Below are 22,271 nucleotides of genomic sequence, written 5' to 3'. Positions count from 1 at the left end.
AAAAGGGAAATAGAGATTAGAATGAGAAGTCTAAATCTTAACGTCATGTAGGAAATCAAAACACAAACAAAGTTTAGACATAAGACTAGTTAATAGACTCTACAATGGCTAAACAAAGATGACTATCCTAGTTAATAGTTACTAAGTGTATACGAGAATTAGAGTTATTAGACTAATAGCCCGTTTGGCCAGCTTCTAAAACCAGTTTATTTTGAAAAGTGCTTTTCTCAAAAGTACTTTTAAAAAAAGTATTTTTGGTGATAAGTAGTTTGTGTTGGGCTAATTAATTAGAAAAACACTTTTGAGCAGTAATTAGTGTTTGGCCAAACTTTTGAAAACTGCTTCTAAGTGTATTTTTCTCAAAAGTGTTTCTCAGAAAAGTGCTTTTGGAGAGAATTATTTTTTCTGTTTCTCCTCAAAAGCACTTTTTTCCTTCCAAAAGCTTCGCCAAACACCTCAATTTTTGACCAAAAGTGCTTTTGGCCAAAAAAGCACTTTTTGCCCAAAAAAAAAACTTGGCCAAACAGACTATAAATGTTCTTCCATATCAGACCATGCAGTCACAAGGATTTCATACAAACTTTCACCGTCAAATCTCAAAGGAAAGCTTTAACAGAAAATTCCTATACAAGTCTTTACCACTAAATGACTAAAATTGACGAGAATTAGAGTTTTAGGATATGCTACTCCAAACAATATATTATTAGACAAGTTTATGCTTAAGCATTTATATTACACATATCACTTAGAACCTATTTGTTTTCGAAAAAAGCTGATATGGTAAATATTCAAATCCATTACATCACATGCTAGTTGACATCCTAAGTGCACTTTCTCTAACATATTATAGGCCTAAATCACGATCTTAAATTCATTAACATGGAAAAACTTAAAAGAGCCACAAGCATGATTCGTGACAGTATATAAATAGAAGAAGACATTCACTTTATCAGTTTTGTTTACCAATTTGGAACATAAATTCTACTCAAATGGAAATGTTTTCAATAAGTATAAAATAGAACATGTCTTCAACAGAATAATAGATTTACTCTCTATTCTCTCTAACTTATAAGCATTTTTTTTTTTAAAATGGACACACGTACATACTCCTATATATTGTTGTTTTATGCATCACATCATCATATACAAAGAATAGAAAGAGCACACTTTATCCTACCATATTTAAGTGAATCAAACAGAAAAATCATTCCTAAACATGATTTCTAAACAGAACTGTCACGACCCGGAATTCCCACCCTCGGGAGTCGTGATAGCCCCTATTTGTAGAAGTTAGGCAAGCCATGAACTTAGAAACTGCTAACTCATTCGTTAATATACATGTTTCGCCAGTTAAATTATCAATAATTAAGCATTTAAATGACAACGGAAAATAAAATTTAGCGAAAGTCTTAAATAAATATGAAACCCAAATATCTAGAAACCAATACATGTCTCTACCCAGAACCTGGTGTCACATCATCCACAGACTACTAAGAATACTACATACATCAGTTTGAAAGAAAGATAACACTGTCTTTCTTGAATACATGAGATAACAGAATATAAAATAGGATAGAGTAGACGTCGAGCCTGCGGGCGCCTGCAAGGCTACCTCGGTGTCTAGGTGGACTGAAGGCTGGCTCTCAAGATAATGTTGCTGCTCGAACTCTGCTCCGGTATCCGCACATAAGTGCAGAGTGTAGAATCAACACAACCGACCCCATGTGCTGGTAAGTGTCTGGCCTAACCCCGGCGAGGTAGTGACGTGGCTAGGACCAGACTCCAGTAGGTGTACCGCCCGCTCCCATTTCATCATATCTCGTAGTAGGTGTACCGCCCGCTCCCATTTCATTATATCTTGTGGTAGGCGTACCATCCGCTCCCATTTACAAGTCAACATAAAATTACAAGAAATTCCGGCAAGGGAACAAAAATAATATAATAACTTCCCGGCAAGGGAACAACAATATCGAAATAGTCATCCCGGCAAGGGAGAATCAGCTATAACCAAATCCTAACTCATTTTGTACTCAGCTCAATTAATGACAATACTCAATCATAACTAAGATCTACGAGGATAAAATCAATCTTTACTCAATATAGGAGATCATTAATTAAAGCATCCGAAATGCCATCTAAGAGCATAACAACGTTCAAATATAAAACTCACGGTCATGCTCGACAGCAACGTATAGATACTCGTCACCATGCCTATACGTCGCACTCATAAGAAGCAAGTAGCAAATAGGACTCAATTCCTAATCCCTCAAGCTGAGGTTAGACCGAACACTTACCTCGAACTTTCACGGACAACTCAAGCCTCGAACACCTTTTTCCTCTCAAATTCAGCTCCAACTCAATCGAATCTATACATAATTGACTCAATATCATCAATAAGGGCTAAACAATCCAATTCCAATGTTCAATTATAACTTTCCAATCATTCTTCCCAAAATTCCAAAATTTGACCCCAGGCCCGCTTGATCAAAACACGAGATTCAGACCAAAGCCCGATCACCCATTCGACCACGAGCCCGAATATATAATTTGTTTTCAAATCTGACCCCAAAATGAGGTCTAAATCACAATAATCAAAAAGCCCTAACTCTACCTAAATCCCTAATTTCTACCCTTAATTACATGTTTTAGGCCTAAAAATCTAGTGGGTGTTAATGGAAAATGAAGAAAACAAGTTAAAGATTACTTACCCAAGAGATTATGGTGAAGAAAAGCTTCAAAAATTGCCTAAGAGCTTTGGAGAAGAAGTGGTTTGTGAAATTTTTATAAAATCCCGAAAGTGTTCTATTTTTTGCCTTTTTAAAATCACTGGGCGAAAATGCCCTTCGCGTTCGCGACTGACACTTCGCGTTCGAGACTGACACTTTGCGCTCGCGATTGTCAGGCTGGGTGAGCCTTCACGTTCGCGTACACGGGCTCGCGTTCACAGACAGTAATCTTCTCGAGCCCTCGCATTCGCGTCCAAGGGTTCGCGTTCGCATAAGACAACTACCCCACCCCCTGCCCAGGCCCATTTGGCCTTCGCGTTCGCGTGGCCAGGACCGCGTTCGCGAAGGGTTATCCACCCCCCCCAAAGCCTCGCATTTGTGACCTGAGCTACGTGTTCGCGTAGAAGGAAATTCCTTCAGCCACAATTAACCCATCGCGTTCGCGTGTGTACCCCGCGAACGCGAAGAAGGAAGTACCAAAAACCCAACAGCTGAGAAACCTGCAACATTTTCTAAGTCCGAAACACATCCAAATCACACCCGAGCCCTCGGGGCTCCTAACCAAACACACATACAAACTCAACAACTTCATACAAACTTATCTGTACGACCAAATCGCCAAAATAACCTAAAAACAATGAATCAAACCTCAAAATCAAAGGATTTTTCTCAAACTTTATAAAACATCAACTTTAGCAATTTAGGTCCGAATCACGTCAAACGGACTCTGTTTTCAGCCAAATTTTATAGAAATGACTTAAACCATATATAAGACCTGTACCGGGTGCCAGAACCAAAATACGGGCCAGATACCATCACTTTCTAATCAGATTTCATTTCAAAATTCCTTAAACATTTTTAGAAAACAATTTTACTTAAAAATTCATTTCTCGGGCTTGAGACCTCGGAATTCGATTCTATGCATACGCCCAAGTCCCATATTTTTCTACGGACCTTCCGGGACCATCAAATCATGGGTCCGGGTCCGTTTACTCAAAATGTTTACCAAAGTCAAATTTATTCATTTTAAACTCAAATTTCATCATTTTTCAAAGAATTTAATACTTAAGCTTTCCAGCTACGCGTCCGGACTGCGCAGGCAAATCGAGGCAACTCTAAATGAGGTTTTCAAGGCCTTGGAAGCACAGAATACAATTAAAAATAGGTGATGACCCTTTGGGTCGTCACATTCTCCACCTCTAAAACAATCGTTCATCCTTGAACGGATAGAAGAAAGAAGTACCTGAGTCGGGGAAAGGATGAGGATAACGGCTCTGCATATCAGACTCGGACTCCCAGGTCGATGCCTCAGGAGGCTGACCTCTCCACTGAACATGAACAGAAGGAAAACTCTTCGACCTCAACTGACGAACCTGCCGGTCTAGAATAGCCATCGGCTCCTCCTCATAAGACAAGTCCTTGTCCAACTGGACAGTGCTGAAATCTAACACGTGGGATGGATCGTCGTGATACTTCCGAAGCATGGACACATGAAACACTGGATGCACGGCTGATAAGCTCGGCAGCAATGCAAGTCTATAAGCTACCTCTCCCACTCGATCAAGAATCTCAAACGGGCCAATGAACCTAGGGCTAAGCTTGCCCTTCTTCCCAAATCTCATCACGTCGTTCATAGGCGACACTCGGAGCAATACTTGCTCACCAACCATGAAAGCCACATCTCGAACCTTGCGGTCTGCATAACTCTTTTGCATGGACTGAGCTGTACGAAGCCTATCCTGAATGATCCTGACCTTGTCCAAGGCCTTCTAAACCAGATCCGTACCCAATAACCGAGCCTCCCCCGGCCCAAACCATCCAACCGGAGATCGACATCGCCTACAATACAAATCCTCATAAGGAGCCATCTGGATGCTCGACTGGTAGCTGTTTTTGTAGGCAAACTCTGCTAAAGGCAAAACTTGATCCCACGAGCCTCCAAAATCAATGACACAAGCTCGGAGCATATCCTCCAGAATCTGAATAGTCCACTCGGACTAGCCATCCGTCTGGGGATGAAATATTGTACTCAACTCCACATGAGTGCCCAACTCTCGCTGAACTGGTCTCCAGAAAAGCGAGGTAAACTGCGTACCTCGGTCCGAAATGATAGACACAGGCACACCATGAAGACGAACAATCTCCCGGATATAGATCTGAGCTAACCTCTCAGATGAATGGAAGACTGCCACAGGAATGAAATGCATTGACTTAGTCAGCCTATCAACAATGACCCATACTGTGTCGAACTTCCTACGAGTCTGCGGGAGCCCAACAACGAAATCCATAGTCCTACTCTCTGTCACGACCCGGATTTCCCACCATCGGGTATCGTGATGGCGCCTACTATCGGAGCTAGGCAAGCCAAATATTTAAAACACCTTTCCTGTTTTCTTTCAAACAATATAATAAACGAGAAAAAAATCTAAGCGAAAGACTTTAAATCTAAAGCAACTGAGAACCAAAAGTGCGGAAGTTTGAACCAAAATGCTACCCAGAGTCTGGTGTCACTAACTCACGGACTACTACAGAATACTACAATCAATGTCTGAAGGGAAAATACATCATGTTTGTCTGATACAAGATAAACAAACAAAAAACATGGAAAGGGACTTCGGCCTGCGAACGCCAGCTAGGCTACCTCGAGAGTCCCTGGAGTGAAGACAACTCCCAGAAATCCTACTGCTGTGGTCCGTAAGCTACTTCCTGATCTATGCACAAAAATGCACAAAGTGTAGCATCAGCACAACCGACCCCATGTGCTGGTAAGTGCCTGGCCTAACCCCGACGAAGTAGTGACGAGGCTAGACAGTACCTACCACAATTAACCTGTACAGATATATATACAACAAGTGCAAGAAAACAATAACAAGATAATACAAAGTAAAACTGGGAGGGGACATGCTATCGGGGAGTAACAAATAAAAATAAAGTATCGAAAATAAGCAGAAGAGACTCCGGTTCCCATGATATATATATATATATATATATATATATATATATATAAGTGGACGGTGTGCCACACGATCCCATAATATCATATTTAAGTGGACGGCGTGCCACACGATTCGATCCCATAATATCATATATAAGTGGACGGCGTGCCACACGATCCCATAATATCATATATAAGTGGACGGCGTGCCACAAGATCCCATAATATCATATATAAGTGGACGGCGTGCCACACGATCCCATAATATCATATATAAGTGGACGGCGAGCCACACGATCCCATAATATCATATATAAGTGGACGGCGTGCCACACGATCCCATAATATCATATATAAGTGGACGGCGTGCCACACGGTCCCATAATATCATATATAAGTGGACGGCGTGCCACACGATCCCATAATATAGTTCATAATATCTGACTTCATATAGTAGACCCCTTCAGGGGAGAATAATAACTCAATACCTTTAACCCGGCAAGGGTACTGCTAACAGCCTAAAATATCCCGACACGGGAGAATATATATATCAGTCTACACATCCCGGCAAGGGAGTATTCACAACACATTCTCCTTTTAAATCATTCTTCCTCAACCGTTCACATTATATGAAACTTTCAAATAAACAAGGAGCTTGTGTCACATTATTCGAATTAAAGCAATCAAGACTCCGGTGCATAGATAACCGTCACCATGCCTCTACACCGTACTCCACATTAGCAAGTAGCAAATATCATCCTAATCCTATTCCCTCAAGCCAAAGTTAGAACAAACACTTACCTCGAATGCTCCAAACTCAACTCACGCTTCTAGTATAGCTTTACCTCTTGATTCCACCACCAATCCACTCGAATCTAGTCATACGTTACTTAATCACATTAATAATTACTGAATGAATCATCCCCAATGCATGAAAATAGATTTTTCAAGGTTTTTCCCAAAAAGGTCAAAAATACCCCCGGACCCACGTGGTCGAAACTCGAGGTTCAGACCAAAACCCGGTTACCCATTCCCCCACGAATCCCAATATATGATTTGTTTTTAAATCGGACCCCACATTGAGGTCTAACTTCTCAATTTGTAGAAAACCTAGGTTCTACCCAAAACACCCAATTTTCCCCATGAAAATATTTGATTTGAAGTTGAAATTATGTTAAAAGATGTTAAGGAATAAAGAAATTAAGTTAGAAATCACTTACCAATCGTTTTGGGGAAGAAAAGTTGTTACGAAAATCGCCTCTTATGTTTTGGGTTTTTGAAAAGTGAAAAATGACTGAGTTTTTCCGAACTTGTATACCTTTCTGAGGACCTGGCGCGGACCGCACAAAAATGTGTTGCGGCCGTGCCAAGTGGGAGAAAAATTGGGGCTTCTCTGAACCCTTCCACCGTGGACCGCACTGTTTTGGTGCGCGGCCGCGCTGGTTGACCTGAAACCCTAGCCCTCAGACTCAGCCACGCGGGCCGCATAGAAAGGAATCGCGGCCGCGCGGCTCCAGCGCGGACCGCGCGGAAATGACCGCGGCCGCGCTGGTGTCTGCAACACCTGAACCTGCATTTTCTTAAGTCCAAGACCTCCCGGGCCCCATTCAAAACTCACCCGAGCCCTCGGGGCTCCAAACCAAACATGCACACAACCTTAAAAACATCTTACGGACTTACTCGTGCGATCAAATCGCCAAAATAACATCATATACATAGGATCAAGCCTCAAACACATGATTTTCTTTCTTCAACTTTCATAACTCAAACTCTCCATTTTTAGTCCGAAACACGTCATATGACGTCCGTTTTTAGCCAAACTTTACAGATAGTGCTTAACACATATTTAAGACTTGTACCGGGCGTCGGAACCAAAATACGAGCCCGATACCTATATTTTCTAACTCCTTTTCATTTCAAATTTTCATATCAAATTTCAGAAAAACAATTTCTTTCAAAAATTCATTTCTCGGGCTTGGGACCTCAGAATTTGATTCCGGGCACACGCCCAAGTCCCATATTTTTCTACGGACCCTCCGGGACCATCGAATCACAGGTCCGGGTCCGTTTACCCAAAATGTTGACCGAAGTCAACATTATGCATATTAATACCAAAATTCATCAAATGTTTCACATAATTCACATATTCTAACATAAAAACTTTCCGGCTACGCGCCCGAACTGCGCATGCAAATCGAGGTGACTAAAACTGAGGTTTTCAAGGCCTCGGGAGCACGGAACAAGGAAGAATTAAAATGATGACCCCTTGGGTCGTCACATTCTCCACCTCTAAAACAACTGTTCGTCCTCGAACGGACAAAAGAAAGAAGTACCTGAGTCGGGAAATAAATGAGGATAACGGCTCCGCATATTGGACTCGGACTCCCAGGTCGATGCCTCAGGAGGCTGACCTCTCCACTGAACACGCACCGAAGGAAAACTCTTCGACCTCAACTGTCGAACCTGCCGGTCTAGAATAGCCACCGGCTCCTCCTCATATGACAGATCCTTGTCCAATTGGACAGTGCTGAAATCTAACACGTGCGATGGATCTCCGCGATACTTCCGGAGCATAGATACATGAAGCACGGGATGCACAGCTGACAAGCTAGGTGGCAATGCAAGTCTATAAGCCACCTCTCCCACACGATCAAGAATCTCAAATGGACCGATGAACCTAAGGATGAGCTTGCTCTTCTTCCCAAATCTCATCACGCCCTTCATAGGCGATACACGGAGCAATACCCGCTCACCAACCATGAAAGCAACATCTCTGACTTTGCGGTCTGCATAACTCTTCTGTCTGGACTGAGCTGTACAAAGTCTATCCTGAATAATCCAGACCTTGTCCATGGCTTCCTAAACCAGATCCGTACCCAATAATCGAGCCTCTCCCACCTCAAACCATCCAACTGGAGACCGACATCGCCTACCATACAACGCCTCATACGGAGCCATATGAATGCTAGACTGGTAGCTGTTGTTGTAGGAGAACTCTGCTAAATGCCAAAACTGGTCCCACGAGCCTCCAAAATCAATGACACAGGCTCGGAGCATGTCCTCAAGAATCTGAATAGTCCTCTCGGACTGACCGTCCGTCTGGGGATGAAATGTTGTACTCAACTCAACCTGGGTGCCCAACTCTCGCTGAACCGCTCTCCAGAAATACGAGGTAAACTGCGTACCCCGATCTGAAATGATAGATAGCGGCACCCCATGAAGGCGAACAATCTCCTTGATATAAATCTCGGCTAACCTTTCGGACGAATAGGTGGCTGCAACAGGAACAAAATGCGCTGACTTGGTCAACCTATCAACAATGACCCAAACTGCATCAAACATTTTCCGAGTCATCGGAAGTCCAGTAACGAAATCCATCGTAATCCTCTCCCACTTCCACTCGGGAAGTGCAATCCTCTGAAATAGACCACCGGGTCTTTGATGCTCGTACTTAACCTGCTGACAATTCAAACACCGAGCCACGTGCGCAACGATGTCTTTCTTCATCTTACGCAACCAATAGTGCTGCCTCAGATCCTGATACATCTTCGCGGCGCCCGGGTGAATAGAATACCGAGAACTGTAGGCCTCCGCTAAGATCAACTCTCGAATCCCATCAACATTAGGCACACAAACTCGCCCCTGCAATCTTAATACACCATCATCATCTAAGGTTACTTTCTTGGCACCTCCATACTGCACCATGTCTCTCAAGACACACAAATGGGGATCCTAAAACTGCCGCTCGCGGATACGCTCTAATAGTGAGGAACGAGCAACCGTGCAAGCTAACACTCTGCTAGGCTCAGAAATATCCAACCTCACAAGACGATTGGCCAAGGCCTGAACATCCAAAGCAAGCGATCTCTGGCTGACTGGAATATAAGCAAGACTACCCATGCTGGCGGACTTCCTGCTCAATGCATCGGCCACCACATTGGCCTTCCCCGGGTGGTATAAGATAGTAACATCATAATCCTTTAGCAACTCTAACCACCTCCTCTGCCTCAAATTCAACTCTTTCTGCTTGAACAGATACTGAAGACTCTTGTGATCAGTGTAAACCTCACACGTCACGCCATATAAGTAATGCCTCCAGATCTTCAAGGCATGAACAATGGCTGCCAACTCGAGATCATGAACCGGATAATTCTTCTCGTGGATCTTCAACTGCCTCGAAGCATAAGCAATGATTTTGCCTTCCTGCATCAACACTGCACCAAGCCCAATACGAGACGCATCATAATAGACCGTATATGGCCCTGAATCTGTGGGCAAAACTAATAGTGGTGCAGTTGTCAGAGCCGTCTTGAGCTTCTGAAAGCTTGCCTCACACTCGTCCGACCACCTGAACTGGACACCCTTCTGGGCCAATCTGGTCATAGGGGCTGCAATGGATGAAAACCCCTCCACGAACTGATGGTAGTAACCTGCTAACCTCAGGAAACTCCGAATATCCGTAGCTGAAGCTAGTCGAGGCCAGTTCTTGACTGCCTCTATCTTCTTCGGGTCTACCTGAATACCTGCTGCTGATACGACATGACCTAGGAATGCGACCAAACTCAACCAAAACTCGCACTTTGAGAACTTAGCATACAACTGACTATCCTTCCACTCTGAGGTGCTGCTCATGCTCCTCCTGACTGCGGGAGTATATAAGAATATCGTCAATGAAGACTATCACGAACAAGTCCAAATAAGGTCTGAACATTCGGTTCATCAACTCCATGAACGCTGCTGGGGCATTAGTCAATCCAAATGACATGACCAAAAACTCATAGTGCCCATACCGAGTGCGAAATGTTGTCTTAGGGACATCAGATGCCCTAATCCTCAGCTGGTGGTAGCCAGATCTCAAATCTATCTTCGAAAACACCCTCGCACCCTGAAGCTGGTCGAATAAATCGTCAATCCTCGGCAGTGGATACTTATTCTTAATTGTAACCTTGTTCAATTGTCGGTAATCGATGCACATTCTCATCGAACCATCCTTTTTCTTAACAAACAACACCGGCGCACCCCAAGGCGAAACACTGGGTCTAATCAAACCTTTCTCAAGCAAATCCTGCAGCTGTTCCTTTAACTCTTTCAACTCCGGCGGAGCCATACGATATGGCGGAATAGAAATGGGCTGAGTGCCTGGGGCCAAATCAATACAAAAGTCGATATCTCTGTCGGGCGGCATACCCGGCAAGTCTGAAGGGAAAACCTCAGGAAACTCCCGAACAACAGGCACAGAATCAATAGAAGGGGCCTCCACATTAGAATTGCAAACATACGCCAAGTAGGCCAAACATCCCTTCTCGACCATACACCGAGCTTTCACATACGAGATAACACTGCGGGTACAATGACCAAAAGTCCCCTTCCACTCTAAACGGGGTAAATTCGGTAATGCTAAGGTCACGGTCTTGGCATGACAATCCAAGATAGCATGGTACGGGGATAACCAATCCATTCCCAATATAACATCAAAGTCGACCATGTCCAAAAGCAAAAAATCAACACGGGTCTCAAAACCCCCAAACACTACGATACAAGAACGATGAACTTGGTCGACCACAATAGAATCACCCACCGGTGTTGACACATAAATAGGAATACTCAACGAGTCACTAGGCATAACCAAATAGGGTGCAAAATAGGACGACACATATGAGTACGTAGATCCGGGATCAAATAGCATAGAAGCATCCCTATCACAGACCAGTATAGTACCTGTAATCATAGCATCTGATGACTCAGCCTCTGGCCTGGCTGGCAAAGCATAACAACGGGGCTGGGCCCCACCTACCTGAATCATATCCCTGGGACGATCTGCTGCTGGTTGACCCCTACCTCTAGCGGTCTGAGCTCTACCTCTAAGACCTCTACCTCCACCTCTATTTCCTCTACCCTCGCCTCTAGCTGGCTGGGCAGGCTGTGGGGCAACTGGTGCCTGGATCATCGGGCGAGGACCCTGCTGCTGCGAGCTGCTGGAAGCTCGAGGGCAATATCTGGCAATGTGACTCACATCGCCGCAAGTATAACAAGCCCTCGGCTGCTGAGAATAACGAAGTGGTGGTGCACTGATAGGTGCTGATAGTGAACTGAAGAGCTGCTGGTCAGAATATTGCGGCTGAGAACCACGACCACCTGGTGTACCATGAGAAGCCTGGAGATCTGACTGAAAGGGCCTCGAAGGATGGCCTCTACCATAAGAATCCCTACCTCCAGACGAGGTACCACTGAATCTACCTGAATGACGGGGCCTCTTATCAGACCCATGACCACCTCCCTGAGCAAGTGCCATCTCTATCCGGCGGGCACCATCTGCCGCCTCCTAAAATGAAATCTCACTACCGGCACTCATGGCCATCTGAACACGGATCGGCTGGGCCAACCTATCAATAAACCTCTGCACCCTCTTTCTATCGGTGGGGAGTATCACAATGGCATGACGAGCAAGATCAATGAACCGGGTCTCATATGGGTGACCGTAATAGGACCCTACTGGAGACGCTCAAACTACCTGCGAAGAGCATCTCGCTGAGTAACTGGGAAAAACTTCCCCAGAAATAACTCTGAAAATTGATCCCAGGTCAATGATGGCGACCCTGCTAGCCTGGCTAAACAGAAATCCCTCCACCAAGTCTTGGCGGATCCTGCCAGGAGAAAAGTGGCGAAGTCGACCCCATTGGTCTCTACAATGCCCATAGTCCGTAGAACCTCATGACAGCTGAATATGAAATCCTGAGCATCCTCTGAGGGAGTACCACTATATGTAGTAGTGAAGAGCTTGGTGAAACGATCAAGCCTCCACAAAGCATACGCGGACATAGCCGCACCATCACTGGACTGAGCCGCAATACCTGGCTGGGCTGCCACAGCTGGCTGAACTGCCACGGCTGGCTGAACTGCTGGAACCTGAGCCGAGGAGCTACCAGCTCTGGAGTACGAGTATCGGGAGTCTGAACCCCTCCCCCAGCCTGAGATGTGGCTAGAGCTACGGGGAGCAAACCCACCCTAGAAATGCCCTCCATAAAGCCTACCAGTCGGACCAAAGAATCCTGAAGCACTGGAGTGGCTATGAAACCCTCTGAGACCTGAGCTGGGCCCACCGGAGCTGCTAGAGCTGGAACCCCTTCGTCGTAGTCAATATAAGGCTCCACCTCTGGGACTGCCGCTCGGGGCTGAGCTCTGGCCCGGCCTCTGCCTCTGGCACGACCTCGCCCTCTGCCCCTAATAGAAGCTGCTGCTGGGGGCTCGGGCTGCTGCGCGGTAGAAGAGGAAGCATGTGTTCTCGCCATCTGCGAAAGAATAGAGTGGAAGAACAATCAGTACTTGAGAAACAGAATCGCACGACAAGAATGAACAAGGTGAAGTTTTCCTAACTCAGTAGCCTTTGCGGGATAAATACAGACGTCTCCGTACCGATCCCTCAAACTCTACCGAGCTTATCCGTGAGTTGTGAGACCTAAGTAACCTAGTGCTCTGATACCAACTTGTCACGACCCGGATTTCCCACCATTGGGTGTCGTGATGGCGCCTACTATCGGAGCTAGGCAAGCCAAATATTTAAAACACCTTTCCTGTTTTCTTTCAAACAATATAATAAATGAGACAAAAATCTAAGCGGAAGACTTTAAATCTAAAGCAACTGAGAACCAAAAGTGCGGAAGTTTGAACCAAAATGCTACCCAGAGTCTGGTGTCACTAGCTCACGGACTACTATAGAATACTACAATCAATGTCTGAAGGGAAAATACATCATGTTTGTCTGATACAAGATAAACAAACAAAAAACATGGAAAGGGACTTCGGCCTGCGAACGCCAGCTAGGCTACCTCGAGAGTCCCTGGACTGAAGATAGCTCCCAAAAATCCTACTGTTGTGGTCCGTAAGCTGCTCCCTGATCTATGCACCAAAAATGCACAGAGTGTAGCATCAGCACAACCGACCCCATGTGCTGGTAAGTGCCTGGCCTAACCCCGGCGAAGTAGTGACGAGGCTAGACAGTACCTACCACAATTAACCTGTACAGATATATATACAACAAGTGCAAGAAAACAATAACAAGATAATACAAAGTAAAACTGGGAGGGGACATGCTATCGGGGAGTAACAGATAAAAATGAAGTATCGGAAATAAGCAGAAGAGACTCCGGTTCCCATGATATATATATATATATATATATATATATATATATATATATATAAGTGGACGGCGTGCCACACGATCCCATAATATCATATTTAGGTGGACGGCGTGCCACACGATCCCATAATATCATATATAAGTGGACGGCGTGCCACACGATCCCATAATATCATATATAAGAGGACGGCGTGCCACACGATCCCATAATATCATATATAAGTGGACAGCATTCCACACGATCCCATAATATCATATATAAGTTGACGGCGTGCCACACGATACCATAATATCATATATAAGTGGACGGCGTGCCACACGATCCCATAATATCATATATAAGTGGACGGCGTGCCACACGATCCTATAATATTATATATAAGTGGACGGCATGCCACACGATCCCATAATATAGTTCATAATATCTGACTTCATATAGTAGACCCCTTCAGGGGAGAATAACAACTCAATACCTTTAACCCGGCAAGGGTACAGCTAACAGCCCAAAATATCCCGACAAGGGAGAATATATATATCAGTCTACACATCCCGGCAAGGGAGTATTCACAACACATTCTCCTTTTAAATCATTCTTCCTCAACCGTTCACATTATATGAAACTTATCAAATAAACAAGGAGCTTGTGTCACATTATTCGAATTAAAAGCAATCAAGACTCACGGTCATGCTAGACTCCGGTGCATAGATAACCGTCACCATGCCTATACACCGTACTCCACATTAGCAAGTAGCAAATATCATCCTAATCCTATTCCCTCAAGCCAAAGTTAGAACAAACACTTACCTCGAATGCTCCAAACTCAACTCACGCTTCTAGTATAGCTTTACCTCTTGATTCCACCACCAATCCGCTCGAATCTAGTCATAAGTTACTTAATCACATTAATAATTACTAAATGAATCATCCCCAATGCATGAAAATAGATTTTTCAAGGTTTTTCCCAAAAAGGTCAAAAATACCCCCGGACCCACGTGGTCGAAACTCGAGGTTCGGACCAAAACCCGGTTACACATTCCCCCATGAATCCTAATATATGATTTGTTTTTAAATCGGACCCCAAATTGAGGTCCAACTTCTCAATTTGTAGAAAACCTAGGTTGTACCCAAAATACTCAATTTTCTCCATGAAAATCTTTGATTTGAAGTTGAAATTATGTTAAAAGATGTTAAGGAATAAAGAAATTAAGTTAGAAATCACTTACCAATCATTTTGGAGAAGAAAAGTTGTTGGGAAAATCGCCTTTTAGGTTTTGGGTTTTTGAAAAGTGAAAAATGACTGAGTTTTTCCAAACTTGTATACCTTTCTGAGGACCTGGCGCGGACCGCACAAAAATGTGTTGCGGCCGCGCTGAGTGGGAGAAAAATTGGGGCTTCTCTGAACCCTTCCAGCGCGGACCGCACTGTTTTGGTGCGCGGCCGCACTGGTTGACCTGAAACCCTAGCCCTCAGACTCAGTCACGCGGACCACACAGAAAGGCATCGCGGCCGGGAGGCTCCAGCGCGGACCGCGCGGAAATGACCGCGGCCGCGCTGGTGTCTGCAACACCTGAACCTGCATTTTCTTAAGTCCAAGACCTCCCGGGCCCCATTCAAAACTCACTCGAGCCCTCGGGGCTCCAAACCAAACATGCACACAACCTTAAAAACATCTTACGGACTTACTCGTGCAATCAAATCGCCAAAATAACATCATATACATAGGATCAAGCCTCAAACACATGACTTTCCTTTCTTCAACTTTCATAACTCAAATTCTCCATTTTAAGTCCGAAACACGTCATATGACGTCCGTTTCCAGCCAAACTTTACAGATAGTGCTTAACACATATTTAAGACTTGTACCAGGCGTCAGAACCAAAATACGAGCCCGATACCTATATTTTCTAACTCCTTTTCATTTCAAATTTCCATATCAAATTTCAGAAAAACAACTTCTTTCAAAAATTCATTTCTCGGGCTTGGGACCTCAGAATTTGATTCCGGGCACACGCCCAAGTCCCATATTTTTCTACGGACCCTCCGGGACCATCGAATCACAGGTCCGGGTCCGTTTACCCAAAATGTTGACCGAAGTCAACATTATGCATATTAATACCAAAATTCATCAAATGTTTCACATAATTCACATATTCTAACATAAAAACTTTCCGGCTACGCGCCCGAACTGCGCATGCAAATTGAGGCAACTAAAAGCGAGGTTTTCAAGGCCTCGGGAGCACGGAACAAGGAAGAATTACGGTGATGACCCCTTGGGTTGTCACATTCTCCCACTTTCACTCGGGAAGCTCAATACTCTGAAACAATCCACCAGGCCTCTGATGCTCATACTTAACCTACTGGAAATTCAAACACCAAGCCACATATGCAACAATATCCTTCTTCATTCTACGCCACCAATAATGCTGCCGCAAATCCTGATACATCTTCGCGGCGCCCGGATGAATAGAGTACCTGGAGCTATGGGCCTCCTCTAAAATCAACTCTCAAAGCCAATCCACATTAGGCACACAAACTCGACCCTGCAATCTCAAAACTCCATCATCACCTAAGGTAACCTGCTTGGAACCTCCACGCTGCACCGTGTCTCTAAGGACACACAAATGAGGATCATCATACTGCCGATCACGGATACGCTCCAATAAAGAAGAACGAGCGACCGTGCAAGATAATACACGACTAGGCTCAGAAATATTCAACCTCACAAACTGATTGGCCAAAGCCTGAACATCCAAGGCAAGCGGTCTCTCACCGATCGAAATATAAGCAAGACTGCCCATATTGGCTGACTTCCTACTCAAGGCATCGGCCACCACATTGGCCTTTCCGGGGTGATATAAGATAGTGATGTCATAATCTTTCAACAACTCCAACCACCTCCTCTGCCTCAAATTCAACTCCTTTTGCTTGAACAAATACTGAAGACTCTTATGATCCGTGAACACCTCACACGCCACGCCATACAGATAGTGCCTCCAAATCTTCAATGCGTGAACAATGGCTGCCAACTCTAAATCATGAACTCGATAGTTCTTCTCATGAATCTTCAACTACCTCGAAGCATAGGCAATGACCTTGCCATCCTGCATCAACACTGCACCAAGCCCAATACGAGATGCATCACAATAAACTGTATAAGGCCCTGAACCTGTGGGCAAAACTAACACTGGTGTCGTAGTCAGAGCTGTCTTGAGCTTCTGAAAGCTCACCTCACACTTGTCCGACCATATTAACTGGGCACCCTTCTGGGTCAACTTGGTCATCGGTCTAGGCCAGTTCTTGACTGCCTCAATCTTCTTCGGATCAACCTGAATACCCTCTGCTGACATAACATGACCCAAGAATGCAACTGAACTCAACCAGAACTCACACTTTGAGAACTTAGCATATAATTGACTATCCTTCAGAGTCTGAAGAATCACTCTGAGATGCTGCTCGTGCTCCTCCTAACTACGGGAATATATCAAAATATCATCAATGAAGAAGATCATGAACGAGTCCAAATAAGGCCTGAACACTCGGTTCATCAAATCCATAAAGGCTGCTGGGGCATTTGTCAACCCGAACGACATAACCAAGAACTCATAATGCCTGTACCGAGTGTGGAAAGCTATCTTAAGGACATTGGAGGCCCTAATCCTCAACTGATGGTAGCCATATCTCAAGTCTATCTTTGAAAATACCTTGCCACCCTGAAGCTGATCGAATAAATCATCAATCCTCGGTAATGGATACTTATTCTTGATTGTAACCTTGTTCAACTGCTAGTAATCGATACATATTCTCATTGACCCATCTTTTTTCTTAACAAACAACACCGGCGCACCCCACGGTGAAACATTGGGTCTAATTAAACCCTTCTCAAGCAAGTCTTGCAACTGCTCCTTCAACTCTTTCAACTCTGGCGGGGCCATGCGATATGGTGGGATAGAAATGGGCCGAGTGCCCGGAGCCAAATCAATGCAGAAGTCAATATCCTTGTCGGGTGGCATCCCCGGCAGGTCTGAAGGGAATACCTTAGGAAACTCGCGAACAGTAGGCACAGAATCAATAGAGGGAACCTCAGCACTAGAATCGCGAACATACGCCAAATAGGCCAAACACCCCTTCTCGACCATACGCCGAGCCTTCACATACGAGATAACACTGTGGGTAGAATGACCAAGAGTCCCTCTCCACTATAAACGAGGCATACCTGGTAAAGCTAAGGTCACAATCTTAGCATGGCAATCCAAGAAAGCGTGGTAAGGTGATAACCAGTCCATCCCCAATATAACATCGAAATCAACCAAGTCTAAAAGCAATAAATCTACACGAGTCTCAAGACCCCCGATCACCAAAATACAAGAACTATGGACTCAATCAACCACAATAGAATCACCCACCGGTGTAGACACATAAACAGGATCACTCAATGAATCACTAGGCATGATCAGATACGGTGCAAAATAAGACAACACATACAAATACGTAGACCCTGGATCAAATAGCACTGGAGCATCTCTATCACAAACTAGAATAATACCTGTAATGACTGCATCTGAAGCCTCAGCCTCAGGCCTAGCTGGAAGGGCGTAACATTGGGGGTGGGCCCTACTACCCTGAACTACCTCTCTGGGACGGCATGTTGCTGGCTGGCCTCCACCTCTAGCGGCCTGAGCTCCACCTCTAGGACCTCTACCTCCACCTCTAGTACCTCTACCCCCACTCCTAGCTGGATGGGTGGCCTGTGGAACACCAGGGGCCTAAACCATAGCACGAGAACCCTGATGCGGAGAACTGCTCGAAGCTCGAGGGAAATACCTAGCAATGTGCCTCGTGTCACCACAAGTAAAATAAGACTTCGGCTGCTGGGGCTGAAGACCCTGGAAACTCTAAAGCAGTGGTGCACTGATAGGTGTTGGTGGTGCACTGAAGGACTGCTGATAAGAATACTGCATTGGAAGACCACGGCTACCTGAAGCACCGTGAGAAACCTAAAGAGCTGACTGAAAGGGCCTAGGAAGATGGCCTCTACCATATGAATCTCTACCTCCAAACGAGGTACCACTGAATCTGCCTGAATGACGGGGCCTCTTATCTGACCCATAACCATCTCCCTGCGATAGAACCATCTCAACTCTGTGGGCCACATTGGCCGCCTCCTGAAAGGTGATCTCACTCCCAGTCTCCCTAGCCATCTGAAGATGAATTGGCTAAATCAGATCATCAATAAACCTCCTCACCCTCTCTCTCGGTAGGAAGTATGATAAGAGCATGGCGAGCTAAGTCAATGAACTTGGTCTCATACTGGGTAACAGTTATTGAACCCTGCTGGAGGCGCTCAAACTGCCTCCGATAGGCCTCTCTCTGAGTAATGGGGAGAAACTTTTCCAGAAACAACACTGAAAACTGCTCCCAAGTCAAGGCTGGTGAACCGGCTGGTCTAGAGCAATAATCCCTCTACCAAGTCTTGGCAGATCCACACAAGCGAAATATAGCAAAATCGACCCCATTGGTCTCAACAATACCTATGTTCCTGAGAACCTCGTGGCAACTGTATAGAAAATCCTGGGGATCCTCAAAAGAAGCACCACTGAAAGTAGTAGTGAAGAGCTTGGTGAACCTATCCAGCCTCCACAAAGCATCGGCAGACATGGCTGCTCCATCGCCAGTCTGAGCTACTACACCCTGCTGGACTGCCCCAACTGGCTGAACCATTGGAGTCTGAATCTGAGGATCCACCTGCTCTGGAGTGCGAGTAGCAGGAGTCTGAGCCTCTCCTCCAGCCTAAGAGACGGCTGGTGCTACAGGAAGCAAACCTGCTCGGGTGACACTCTCCATGACGCCCACTAATCGGACCAGAGCATCCTGAAGAACTGGGGTAGCAATAAACTCCCCTGGGACCTGAGTTGGGCCCACTAGAGCTGCTGGGGCTAGAACCTCATCATCAAAGTCAACCTGAGGCTCCGCTACTGGGGCTGTTGCTCGGGGCTGAGCTCTATCTCTACCTCGACCTCTAGAAAGGCCTCGGCCTCGCCCTCTGCCCCTTATGGGAGCTACTACTGAGGGCTCGGGCTGTTGAGCGATAGATGAGGAAGCACATGTTCTCTCCATCTGCGAAAGAACAGAGTAGAGGTTCAATTAGCATCGAGAAACAAAACTACACGACGAGAAAGAACAAATGTAAAGTTTTTCTAACTCTGTAGCCTCTGGGGGATAAATACAGACGTCTCTGTACTAATCCCTCAGACTCTACTGAGCCTTTCTGTAAATTGTGAGACCTATGTAACCTAGAGCTCTGATACCAACTTGTCAAGACCCGGAATTCCCACCCTCGAGAGTCGTGATGGCGCCTACTCGTAGAAGTTAGGCAAGCCATAAACTTAGAAACCACTAACTCATTCATTTTTATAAATTTTTCACCGGTTAAATTATCAATTATTAAGCATTTAAATGACAGCGGAAAATAAAATTTAGCGGAAGTCTTAAATAAATATGAAACCCAAATATCTAGAAACCAATATATGTCTCTACCCAGAACCTGGTGTCACATCATCCACGAACTACTAAGAATACTACATACATCAGTTTGAAAGAAAGATAACACTGTCTGTCTCGAATACATGAGATAACAGAATATAAAATAGGATAGAGTAGACGCCGGGCCTACGGACGCATGCAAGGCTACCTCGGTGTCTAGGTGGACTGAAGGCTGGCTCCCGAGCTAATGTTGCTGCTCGAACACTGCTCCGGTATCTGCACATAAGTGCAGAGTGTAGCATCAGCACAACCGACCCCATATGCTAGTAAGTGTCTGGCCTAACCCCGGCGAGGTAGTGACGAGGCTAGGACCAGACTCTAGATAAACTTGTGCAGTTATATAATATATAGCAGAAAAAGTAAACACGTAATGAGCAATCAAAGCTGGGAAGGGGAACATGCTTCAGGGGTAGCAGATAAAACAGAATATCAAAGAATAACAAGGAAACTACAATTTAACTTCTAACACGGATAAAAAGAAATAAGGCAATTTTCACTTTCAGTTTCATCTTGTTGCAGGCGTGCAACCCGATCCCATTTCTCATATCTTGTGGTAGGCATACCACCCGCTCCCATTTCATTATATCTTGTGGTAGGCGTACCACCTGCTCCCATTTCATTATATCTCGTGGTAGGCGTACCACCCGCTCCCATTTCATCGATCTTGTGGTAGGCGTACCACCCGCTCCCATTTCATCATATCTTGTGGTAGGAGTACCACCCGCTCTCGTTTCATTATATCCGTGGTAGGCGTACCACCCGCTCCCGTTTCATTATATCTCATGGTAGGCGTACCACCCGCTCCCATTTCATTATATCTCGTGGTAGGCGTACCACCCGCTCCCATTTCATCATATCTTGTGATAGGCGTACCACCCGCTCCCATTTCATTATATCTTGTGGTAGGCGTACCACTCGCTCCCATTTATTTATATCTTGTGGTAGGCATACCACCCACTCCCATTTACAAGTCATCACAAAATTACAAGAAATCCCGGCAAGGGAACAAAAATAATATAATTACTTCCCGGCAAGGGAACAACAATATCGAAACAGTCATCCCGGCAAGGGAGAATCAGCTATAACCAAATCCTAACTCATTTTGTACTCAACTCAATTAATGACAATACTCAATCATAACTAAGATCTACGAGGATAAAATCAATCTTTACTCCATATATGATATCATTAATTAAAGCATCCGAAGTGGCATATAAGAGCACAACAACATTCAAATTTAAGACTCACGGTCATGCTCGACAGCAACGTATAGATACTCGTCACCATGACTATACGTCGCACTCAACAAGAAGCAAGTAACAAATAGGACTCAACTCTTAATCTCTCAAGCTAAGGCTAGACCGAACACTTACCTCGAACTTTCAGGGCCAACTCAAGCCTCGAACACCGCTTTTCCTCTCAAATTCGGCTCCCACCCAATCGAATCTATACATAATTGACTCAATATCATCAATAAGTGCTAAACAATCCAATTCCAATGTTCAATTATAACTTTCCAATCATTCTTCCAAAATTCCAAAAATCGACTCCGGTCCCGCTTGATCAAAACACGAGGTTCGGACCAAAACCCGATCACCCATTCACCCACGAGCCCGAATACATAATTTACTTTCAAATCCGACCCCGAAATGAGGTCTAAATCACAAATAATCAAAAAGCCCTAACTCTACCCAAATCCCTAATTTCTACCCTTAATTACATGTTTTAGGCCTAAATATCTAGTGGGTGTTGATGGAAAATGAAGAAAACAAGTTAAAGATTACTTACCCAAGAGATTATGGTGAAGAGAAGCTTCAAAAATTGCCTAAGAGCTTTGGAGAAGAAGAGGTTTATGAAATTTTTATAAAATCCCGAAAGTGTTCTGTTTTTGGCCTTTTTAAAATCACTGGGCGAAAATGCCCTTCGCGTTCG

This window comes from Nicotiana sylvestris, chromosome 5 (genome assembly GCF_000393655.2).
Source record: "Nicotiana sylvestris chromosome 5, ASM39365v2, whole genome shotgun sequence".
NCBI lineage: Eukaryota > Viridiplantae > Streptophyta > Magnoliopsida > Solanales > Solanaceae > Nicotiana > Nicotiana sylvestris.
The sequence above is the reverse complement of the archived record's forward strand: the minus strand, read 5'-3'. Positions refer to the sequence as shown.